The sequence below is a fragment of the Arachis ipaensis genome, chromosome B03 (genome assembly GCF_000816755.2).
Source record: "Arachis ipaensis cultivar K30076 chromosome B03, Araip1.1, whole genome shotgun sequence".
Taxonomy (NCBI): domain Eukaryota; kingdom Viridiplantae; phylum Streptophyta; class Magnoliopsida; order Fabales; family Fabaceae; genus Arachis; species Arachis ipaensis.
In genome coordinates, this window is record NC_029787.2 from 18,131,290 (window position 1) to 18,141,962 (window position 10,673).

The window sequence follows — 10,673 nt, forward strand, 5'->3', positions numbered from 1 at the left end:
TGAGACCTTATTCTGTATAGGCTCTACATCCTTCAATAATGACTCAATCCTTATAGTAGGTATTATTCTACATTCTGGGAAGTGCTAACTAGCATGCATGTATTGCTTGGAATATTCACATGAGAATGAAATGAAGAGAACATTGCATGTTTGTTAATTATTATTGTGTGTCAAATTAATAATAATGCATCTTTTTTCTTGTTTAAAAGCTACCCTCTTACTCTAGTCCATGTATTATTTGACATATTAGTTAACAGGGGAATTTGTGGTAGTTATGAGTATGGTGATTATAGTAATTATGAAAATTTAACAATACTTGAGAAAAATGTAGTTAAAATTAAAGTTATACTTTTTTATTATTTGACAATATTTTTAATTTGATCATTTTTTATTTCTTCAAATAAAAAAATATTAATAAATAATAAAAACTATAGGTTTAATTTTAACTACAAATTGTCAAAGTTTTATAATTACTGTAGTCACCTTAATTATAGTCATGGTAGAATGCACCAATTACTGGTTAATATGAGCCACTCTTAATTTCTCAAGGGATAAGTACTTTTTTTGTCCCTAAGGTTTGAGGTCAAAATCAAAATTGTCCCCGACTTTTTTTTCTTATTAAAATCATCCCCAATATTACAAAACATTATAAAATTGTCCTTTTCTACTTTTATTATATTTTTTTGACCAAATTACTCTTCATTATTAATAAAAATAATATTAAAAAAAAAACAAAACCCCACCCCACCCACTCCCCAGCATCTCTTCGGTCTCTCCCTCCACCCCTCCCTCAATCCTATCCAGCCAAAAAAGTGATTAGTTAGAAAAAAAAAAGTGATGCTTTATGAGCAAGACATACCAGACCATGTGGGCCGAGAGTGCAACAGCCTGTTATCCCTTGGCAACCAAACCCAATCAAAGCAAACTAAACTACAGGTTTCAACAATTCTAGCAGCAATTTGTCAATGGAACCAGTTTTAATCCAAAACAACCATATATTCAAGTACGTACCCACATATTTAACACAATCCTCAGCAATTCGAATAACAAAATCTTCATAAGGCAAACACATACAATTCAACAGCAATACCAGCAATAATTCAGAAATCCAAACACATACAATCCTATTACCACTAACAAGCCTAAACTAACCTATCCTAATAACCTAGTATCCATTAACAGAAAAATCTAATCTAACTAAACTAACCGAGCAACTAGAACTGATTAAAAATTAAACTAAAATTCTAATTAAACCTAAGTTAAATTAAACGAAAATTAAAGGAACTGAAAGTGGGTTGGTTCATGAACCTGTAATGAAGAACAAAGCAAAAAGAAACCAGGGGAGAGGTGGATGTTGCAGCGGCGGTGGTGAGGACAGTAGCTGCTAGAGGCAGCTGAGGTAGTCGCTGGTGGTGGTTCGGCCATGGGTCAGTGGACAGAGGAGAAGGGAAAAGAGTAGAGGAAGAAGAAAACAGAAAGGGTTGTGGCAGTGGGCTAATTTTTTAATTATTTTTATTATTTAATAAGGATAATTTGGTAAAAAAAATAAAATTGAAGTAGAAAAGGACGATTTTATACCGTTTTGTAATATTGAGGATGATTTTAATAACAAAAAAAGGTCGGAAACGATTTTGATTTTGACCTCAAACCTTAGGAACGAAAAAAGTACTTATCCCTTTTCTTAACTATTAAGATTTACTATCCTGTAAAGATCTCTGGACTTGAAATAACACCATATTAAGATTTATTATCCTGTAAAGATCTCTGGACTTGAAATAATACCAAATCCTATTGTGCGTGCAAGACGGGCTAAGTTTAAGATCTTTGCTGTTTCTGGTAATCATTTTTCTTTTGATTTTTCTATTATTTTTATATAAGTAAAATGATAAATAAATTTTTGAATATTTATATAGATTAATTCCTAAACAAAAAAATACTAATAATTTTTTTTATAGTTTCTTTTAGAATACTATTTAAGTATTTGTTTAATGTTTAATTTGTACATACAAGAATAATTTTCTTGCCTTTAGAATATATATAGACTTTTAATAAATAAATTTTTTAAAATTCCTATTTATAGTCCTTCTTGGTCATGTCAATTGATAAGTTATGAATTGAAAAATCACGAACCATGCATGAGTATAAAGATGATTTAAACAAGTTTTTGGATTTTGCTTTTGAGCATCGATCTCTCGGGGGTCGCCAGATTAAATGCCTTTGTTTGGTGTGTGATTTTGGCAAATGACAAAGAAGAGAGAAAATTTTTGAACATTTAATAGTCAAATCATTCCAGAAATTTGACAAAAACAAATAATTTCTTATACTTCAGGTGCTAAATCAATTGCAAGAAAAAAGACTGAAATAGTAATCAATTAATGCATGCCCCCTACTCTTACTTAATTTTACTTTAGCACTCATTATTTAGTTTGCTGTCACTATTTTCCATGTCCACCTATTAGGAATATGCACCGATTGTTTATGGAGTCATTCAAGCATCCATTGGTGTCTTTCCTTGCCTGATTCCACAGCAAGGCACTCATTTCCATTGGTGTCTATGGAGTCATTCAAGCGTCCATGTCATGTCTAGAGGTTTTGTACATTAACAACAACACTTAATAAAATCAATTCAACTAAAGTTGAATCTAAAAATAACAGACATTCTCCTTCTTCAGGGACAGCATTAAAGTTTACACATTTTGATTTTGCTTGATGTTTATACAACATAATCTTTTAGCCAAAACAGACTCAAAATATATCATAGGTTTTATCTTCTGCAACTGTAACGGCGGTTCAAACCGCCGTTATTTTCAGGATTAAAATGGCGGCTTTTGGATAAGTTAAAACGGCGGTTTGAACTGCCATTATTACCCTGACAGAGTGGCGTTTTGGTTGGTTAAAACGGCGGTTCAAATTGCCGTTATTTTCAGGGTTCAAATGGTGGTTTTTGGATAGGTTAAAACGGCAGTTTGAACCGCCATTATTACCTTGACAGAATGGCGTTTTGGTTGGTTAAAACGGCATTTTTTAACCGACATTTTACCCTGACAGTGACATTTTTTATTGTTTAAAAAAATAATTTTTACCGTCATTTTTATCGCGTTAAATAAATAATTTTGTGATTAAAATTTCACAATAACAAAAAATTATAATCCATAAATAAAATATTATATAACTCATAAACAAAATATTAATATAGTATATAATTTTTTATTATTGAAAATCAAAAGTAATAACTCCTGTATAAAACCTTGTCTTACTAAATTTACCAAAATACAAGCATTGCAATAAACACTAATCAGTCAAATCTACCATCCAGTTTCCTAAACTAAGTGCTGTTTTCACTACTTAGAATATGAATATACAAGACAAGTAGCTCAGCTAAGTGATGATGAATAAAATTTGGAGGCAAAAAGTTTCCTCCTTTTGTAATTAACTTTAAAACAAACCTGCCTTAGTTTCTTAGTCTCTTGTGTGAGTTTCATCTCGGGAACTTGCTCCAACATCTTTGTTTCTTGCTCCAACACTCCAACTTCATTATGCAAACTCATCTCTTATAAAGATTTGTAGGAACCTCTCCTGTCAGGGAATTTCTATCAAGCCAGCTGTAATAAATTGAAATTATAACAATGAAAAGATATCATTAGAAATAATATATAACTAGTCAAATAATATAAAGAGAAAAAATAAAATTAGATTGGTAGAAAGAGTCGAGAAAATTATGAGTGTGATTGAAAGAGTGAAAATAAGGAAAAGAAAGCATGGAATAGTAATAAGTTACCTGGTAAAGAATCATAAGTATCATAAGAATGACCCCAACTGCCATTGCGCTGCTATAATAAAATGCTAACGATTTGCTTAAGAAGGATGCCAAGCTTATTAGAGTAATACCCAATATTAACAATACAACACGATATGCAAAAAATTCTGCAAGAGAGAGAGAGAGAGAGAGAGAGACAGAGAGAACTGCATTAGAGCCGGTTCACAGTGTTTTTAAGATGGATCAATAGCACAACAAGAAGCTATAACACATCAATTTGACAAACACAACTAAGACCATTTGCCTTCTTCGGCAGACACCTCAAAATTTTTCAGTGTTGTGCTAGCAGTCCTTATATCTAAGAGCTTGCATTGTGGTCAAAAGGAGACATTGATCGAACCCAAGAACCCTTGCTAACTTTTTCCCACTGGCCTTGTGAGCACATTCCTACAGCAAGAGATGCATTCCTGAACAAGACGCACAAAATTGCCCTAATAAATTAGATATACCAGTTTACAAATCCTAGTTCAATTTAATACATGAAAACTGTGAGTTATAAAGGGAATAATATTCCATAATCAAATTGAGACTTGAGGTATAAGCCCAGTCCTAGAGAAAATGGTGTTCACCATGTTCACTCAACAAGACAACAGATCACTAGAACCAACCTCATTGATCAAATACATATTCATACCGTGCACAAAGAGATTCTTCAAAAGCAGATAGGCTACACACAAATACACACCTATGGAAACAGATCTCTATGTTTGGAATGTGAAAACATGCTTTTTAGGTCTTAAAATAGCTAAATTTAATTCTCCTTGATTCCATTAGATGCCTTGATATGTTTGCTAAGTGATTTCAGATTTAGAAGGCAAAGATTGGATCAAGGGACTGAAGAAAGAAGCATGAAAAGGTGGAGAACTCATGAAGAAATGAAAGAACCGGAAAGCTGTCAAGCCGACCTCTTTGCACTTAAACGACCATAACTTGAGCTACAGAGGTCCAATTGATGCGGTTCTAGTTGGGTTGAAAAGCTAACATCTGGGGCTTCGAAACGATATAAGATTTGCCATAGTTGCTACACATATGGTGGCGCGCACGCGCAAAGTACGCGCACGCGCTGTTGCTGCCACCTAGTTCACTTAAAGCAAAACGTGGCCAGCGAATTCTAAAGCCTTGGAGAGACGACCCGAGGTTTAAATACTTCGGTTTATAGATTTTAGGGGTTTGTACTTGTGACAAACAAATTTTTGTATGAAATGATTATTTTTGTATGAAAGGATTACTTGTGACAATCAAGGAGAATTAAATTTAGCTATTTTAAGACCTAAAAAGCATGTTTTCACTCTTAAGCACAATTAAAGGAGAATATACAAAACCATGCTATTTCATTGAATAAATGTGGGTAAAAGGTGATAAAATCCCTTAAATTCAATACAAGATAAACCGTCAAATTGGGGTTTGTCAGAATGCAAACATTTGGATCTGTAGGCAACACCTTCACTTTCATGGAGTGCGCAAATTTACTCAGGTTTCTAATCCTTGACAGTCCATGTATCCTAACTCTTTCGACAACCACAGGAACACCAGGCTTAGAACCAGGAGATTTCCCCACAGGAAAGCCACGTGATAGCTGCAGTGTCGAATTCTGGTTAAGACCTGCAAAAAGAATAAGCCAAATTTCAGGTTAGATATCTTTCGATTTCCTTTGAAGCCATGAGGTCCTTATGCATCCATCTGGATTGCTGAAAGGCTTTATGTTGTAGCATCATCTTTCGCTTTCTGCCTTTTGCATCTCTCCCTTCAATATCTTTTCTTCTCCACCAGTAATTTGAGCTTATTGACCGTTCTGAGCAGCTCCCTTATATATTCAATGGCATCACCCACCACAGAGGCTCTATCCATCTGTTAATAGCAGACTCAACCTTTGTAATAATTGGTAAACAAGTTTATAAGTGTTTTATACCTTTATGGGGTTTAGGATAACACTCCTCACGATTTTGTATTTGCCATTCAGTTGCTCTCTTTGTTTCTCAGTTGCAAAGTGTTTGGTGCTTTTTCCTTCCCTTCCTTTGCCCACCGAAGCCTTGACCTTGTTGAAATCGAGCACTCCCATGTCAAGTTGGCTTCCATCTCCTTCAATCTCATTCCCTCCACTGAAAAGAAAACCACTTCTTGAGTTCCTCCATTCATCAAGAAATAACCCATCTTCGAGTTAATAAAGGGTTCAACTCAACAAAACAAATAAAGGTCCAATATTTGCTACACTGATTGGAAAGGAAGCAAAGTTTGAGTTAATATCATTAGAATTCACAACTAATAATAACCAGATTTTTTAGAAAAAGTAAATCTCCATTACTAGTTGTAATTAAGTCAAAATGCCAAATATTTACACGCTCTTAATTATCTAGAAAATGAACTTTAAAAGTTCCACCCTAAAGATAACTAATTATTAAGTGTTAATCATATTATATTCTCACCTTATTAAAGTGAAAATAATTTGTTTAGCTTGGTGTTACCACAAAATTCATGATCTCTTTATACTGAAAAGTAGCAAAATGTATAGATCAAGATATAGATACATATAAATATAAAAGTAACCTGTGATTTAAGATACTAGTTAAAAAAAATTGCTTTGAGAAATTGGGTTAAAAAATCTGTGCACAAGAAAAAGAATGGGAGCCAAAATTTTTTCATTACTGAACACTGAACAACATACATAAGGTTATTTTAGATACTAATAATGGAATTTCGCATAAAATAAATGACTCTATTCCAAATGGATGCTAGCCAATAACATATATAAACAATACTATGTATATTGATGGATGATTATTATTTGGATATAATGAGCATGAATGCATGATGACATCTAGTTAAAAAAATTGCTTTGAGAAATTGGGTTAAAAAATCTGTGTACAAGAAAAAGAATGGGAGCCAAAATTTTTTCATTACTGAACACTGAACAACATAAGGTTATTTTAGATACTAATAATGGAATTTCGCATAAAATAAATGACTTTATTCCAAATGGATGCTGGCCAATAACATATATAAACAATACTATGTATATTGATGGATGATTATTATTTGGATATAATGAGCATGAATGCATGATGACATAGACATACTAACAATCTTAGTCAGATGCCAAAAAATATAGCATAGAAGCAAAGAAAATTAATACATAGCTAACTGTAATTTATTTATGTGCGTCACATATATATATAGAATTATATATACAAACATTAATACATAGCATAGAAGCATGAATATGTATATAGGATTATATATACGAACAACACAGCTTTGACTTGGTGTCACAATATATGAAATCATCTTTTTAGGTTTTTGACAGTGCAAAAAGCAGTAGTAGTAGAACTGAGCCGCAAGGTACTAAAAAATAAGAGGAAATATTGCAACACGGAAAAATATATAAATTATATTTCAAATAGAGGCCCAATAAGTATAATACTAAGCTTACCTGGTAATTTTCTTTCTTTTTTCTTTCCCAGCAAATATTAAAAATTAAAACTTTTAAAGTAAAGTAGCTAGCAACAAAAGTTGAAGAAGATCTAAAATCTGTTTTACATGAAAATTTATCACCAACAGATTCATTAAAATCAATATAATCACTCAACAGTTTTATCAAAGGGTATATATTACTAGCATTAACTAACACCCAATAATCAGCGATCAAAGGAGTAGAAGAAAATTATTAAACAATAACAACATTAAAAGCCAATTCCTTCTTAATGCCGTGACAAGTTCAATGTCTTCCAAACAAACCATACACTAAAATATCTCTTCATTTTCCCACTCGATAATGCTATCATCAAACACTTTCTTATAGTGATAATCAAACTTCAAATCTTCTAAATCACCCATCACAGCACCAAAAGAAAAATTACCAAAATCTGCCAAATAACTCAAAGGGAACTCAGATTTACAATGAAGTTGCTAACCTTAGAATTCAATGCTTCGTTGGCTTTGATTCTATTATGCTCTGCAGAATGGAAACCAAAAAAATAAATAAATAAAATGAAAGAAGAACAAAGTTGAGCAAGAGATCAAGCATTTGAAAGAACCAAAGTATGTATCCAACTACAATCAAACATAAATGTAAATCAAAGCCCAAACTTATGTTGTAATTAAACAATTCTATTTTATTATGAATCTATATAATTTTTAATCTAATCATCAAATCATCATCGCAAACTAATTAAACTTATATGAACCGTAAAATCATATACAATTCTTGAAGAAATAACAACTAAGAAAATAATAGCAGAAATAAAAAACTATCTCATTATCCCCGTAGTTCAGTTGCTGCTATGCATGTGTTCTTATGATTTTAGTGACCTCAGTAACTAGTTCTGAGGCTACAATTTCATCATGCAGTGATGTGATTAAGAACCTAAAGTCTTGTGTGAGTTACTTGATGAGTGAAAGTGGTAAACCACCAGGACCATGTTGCTTTGGCGTTAAAGCTCTTGCAGCTACTGCAGCAACCTCTGATGATAAGAAAACTGCATGCTAATACTAAATTTAAACTAATTATTTCAATGTCACAAGCACTATTTAAGTTCAGCATGTTAATACTCACCAGATGAATGAAAAGATGATGTCTATCTTCAACTGGTTCTTATTTAAGTAGCTTCCATCTTCTAAATAGTTCCAAATCAATTTATCTTCATCACCTGCACATAAAACAACCTCGTTGTTAACAATTTCATTGTTCTCTAAAGCAAATAACTTAACAAAGCACAAAAACAAGTTTCAAGCTAATAAAAGAATTTGTTGATATGTCTGCAAAAGAAATATGCCACATACAACAATGATTGAATAAATGCATAGACAAAAAAAATAAGTATTCAAGCAATTCATCAAACACGTGCTATGCAAATCAGTAAAGCACCAACCGAGAGCATATTTACAAATCAAAACCGCAAAGAGAATGCAAATTTGTATACATGCATGTAAGAAAAAATCGAAGAAATTACATGAAGATCTTACCCCCAATTTCTGCTAACAAGGAAGAAAATCAAAACCTAAAATTACAGAAATAGAAGTATTAACAATTTGCAAAACAAAATATGAGTAATTAAAAGAAGAGAATGTGAATTTGTATATAAACCTAATTCAACGAAGATGGAGAAGGAGAAGCTTCACAGAGGACAACACGGTGGAGCAGGAAAAATCACATGGCAGATCCATCAATTGAAGTGAAACGTTGATGGAGGAGATCGCAGCTGGAAGAAAAGCGTTGATGGAGGAGCTTGCCACCAGAGGAGAGCCTCACGGATGAGATTGCAGATCTCATGTTGCCATGGAGTTTCTTCTTGGTTTCTCACATTGCGATGGAGGTTTGATTAAATATCACAATGTTTATTAATGAAATAAAAAATTTTTTTTACCAGTGAAGCAGGAGCAGGAGTAGGTAATGGCGTTTAAAACCGCCAAAAGCACAAAAAAAAACGCTGCTTTCTACAAGCAAATTATGGCAGTCGCACAAACCGCCTCAAATATGAATATAATGGCGGTTTTATAGAATCCCCATTATGTTGCCATTTTATGCCCCTTTTTTTGTAGTGGAGCTCATAATTATATTTTTGTTGTAGGAATTGGATTAAGAGAGTGAGATTTCATCACCAAAAGAGTTAGAAAGTAAGTCTTCTGGAGCGAGCAACAAAGAAGCATAATCTTGCATGATAAAGATTTTATTTATTAAGTATTATATATATATATATATATATATATATATATATATATATATTAAGATAAATTATTAAAAAATGTTATCTTTGATACTTTATTTTTTGGATTATGACTTTTGATTTTCGCAAACCATGTATGAATTAAAAATCTTGTTATGATGTTTGATTTAAGGTTATGCCTTTTGGTTATTATGAGATTTTAAAGTTTGAGTTCTAAAAATGTCATTTTAAATAGGTAGTTTCGATCTCATTTTAGAAAGTATGAAATTGCCATCATACTTAGGTAAAAACGACGGTTAAAAATTACCATTTTAAACAAAACGGTGCCATTATATCCTGATAAAAACAGAGGTTAGAAATTTCATTTTAAATGAAAATAATGCCATTAAACCCAGGTAAAAACGGCGATTAAAAACCGTCATTTTAAACGAGAATGATGCCATTTAACCCTGATAAAAACGGCGATTAAAAATCGTCATTTTAAACAACAACAAACCTCTGTTTTATTTGGTTACAATGACGGCTAAAACTGCCATTTTAACCATAAAAAAATCACCATAATAACCAAAATATCGGCCAGAATACCGGTGTTTTTGGAAGGCGCCATTTTTAGTAATAATGGCAGTTGTAACCATTGTTATTTCCAAAAAAATTACTATTTTAACCCTTTTTTTTTGTAGTGTCTATTAAGTGTCCACTTCTACTCTTACTCGTACAGAGTCTGCCCACCTATATCAATAATGTAAGAATCAATAAATCAAATAAACAAATTTGATGGTAAAAGATGCAAGGTAAATATGCTTCTGAAATAGAGTGCTTTTATGACCAATAAATGTTCCGTATATTCTCGTTTCATTAACTATGATTGAAGTTCTAGTTCTCTGTGTCTCTTTTATAATGTATAAAACTCATCCAAGATAGATCCTCCACCATTTTGTGTCTGTTAGAAAATAATTAGGATCAATTAGCATTATTTATCATATCTGAATATTTATTATAGAATATTACGTACTCTTAATACTTATAAATATCTTTTTATATTGTATCATTCTAGACAGCTTGAATAAACTCAATAATACAGAAATTCTTTCTCCAGTTTAGTCTCATATTTCTAACATGGTATCAGAGAAAAAAAAAGTGCAAATAGATGACAAACTATCGGAAGGTGATAAAAAACATATGGTTTCTCCATGAGA

At 32.1% G+C, this 10,673-nt stretch overlaps 2 long non-coding RNA genes across 4 annotated transcripts; both read right to left on the reverse strand.

The window, feature by feature from the left end:
* On the reverse strand, positions 3,240–4,537 carry LOC110269586. The gene is made up of 3 exons (XR_002358361.1): positions 4,503–4,537; positions 3,779–4,224; positions 3,240–3,602 (listed from the first exon to the last, which is right to left on the reverse strand). It is a non-coding gene; the product is annotated as an uncharacterized LOC110269586 (long non-coding RNA).
* On the reverse strand, positions 5,054–9,267 carry LOC107629943. 3 transcript variants are annotated; one of them, XR_001618103.2, is made up of 7 exons: positions 8,898–9,267; positions 8,777–8,811; positions 8,367–8,460; positions 7,726–7,766; positions 6,241–6,303; positions 5,727–5,916; positions 5,054–5,419 (listed from the first exon to the last, which is right to left on the reverse strand). It is a non-coding gene; the product is annotated as an uncharacterized LOC107629943 (long non-coding RNA). The 3 variants fall into 3 exon arrangements; XR_002358945.1 differs by lacking the exon at positions 7,726–7,766 and having other exon boundaries at positions 8,898–9,264; XR_001618102.2 differs by lacking the exon at positions 6,241–6,303 and having other exon boundaries at positions 8,898–9,259.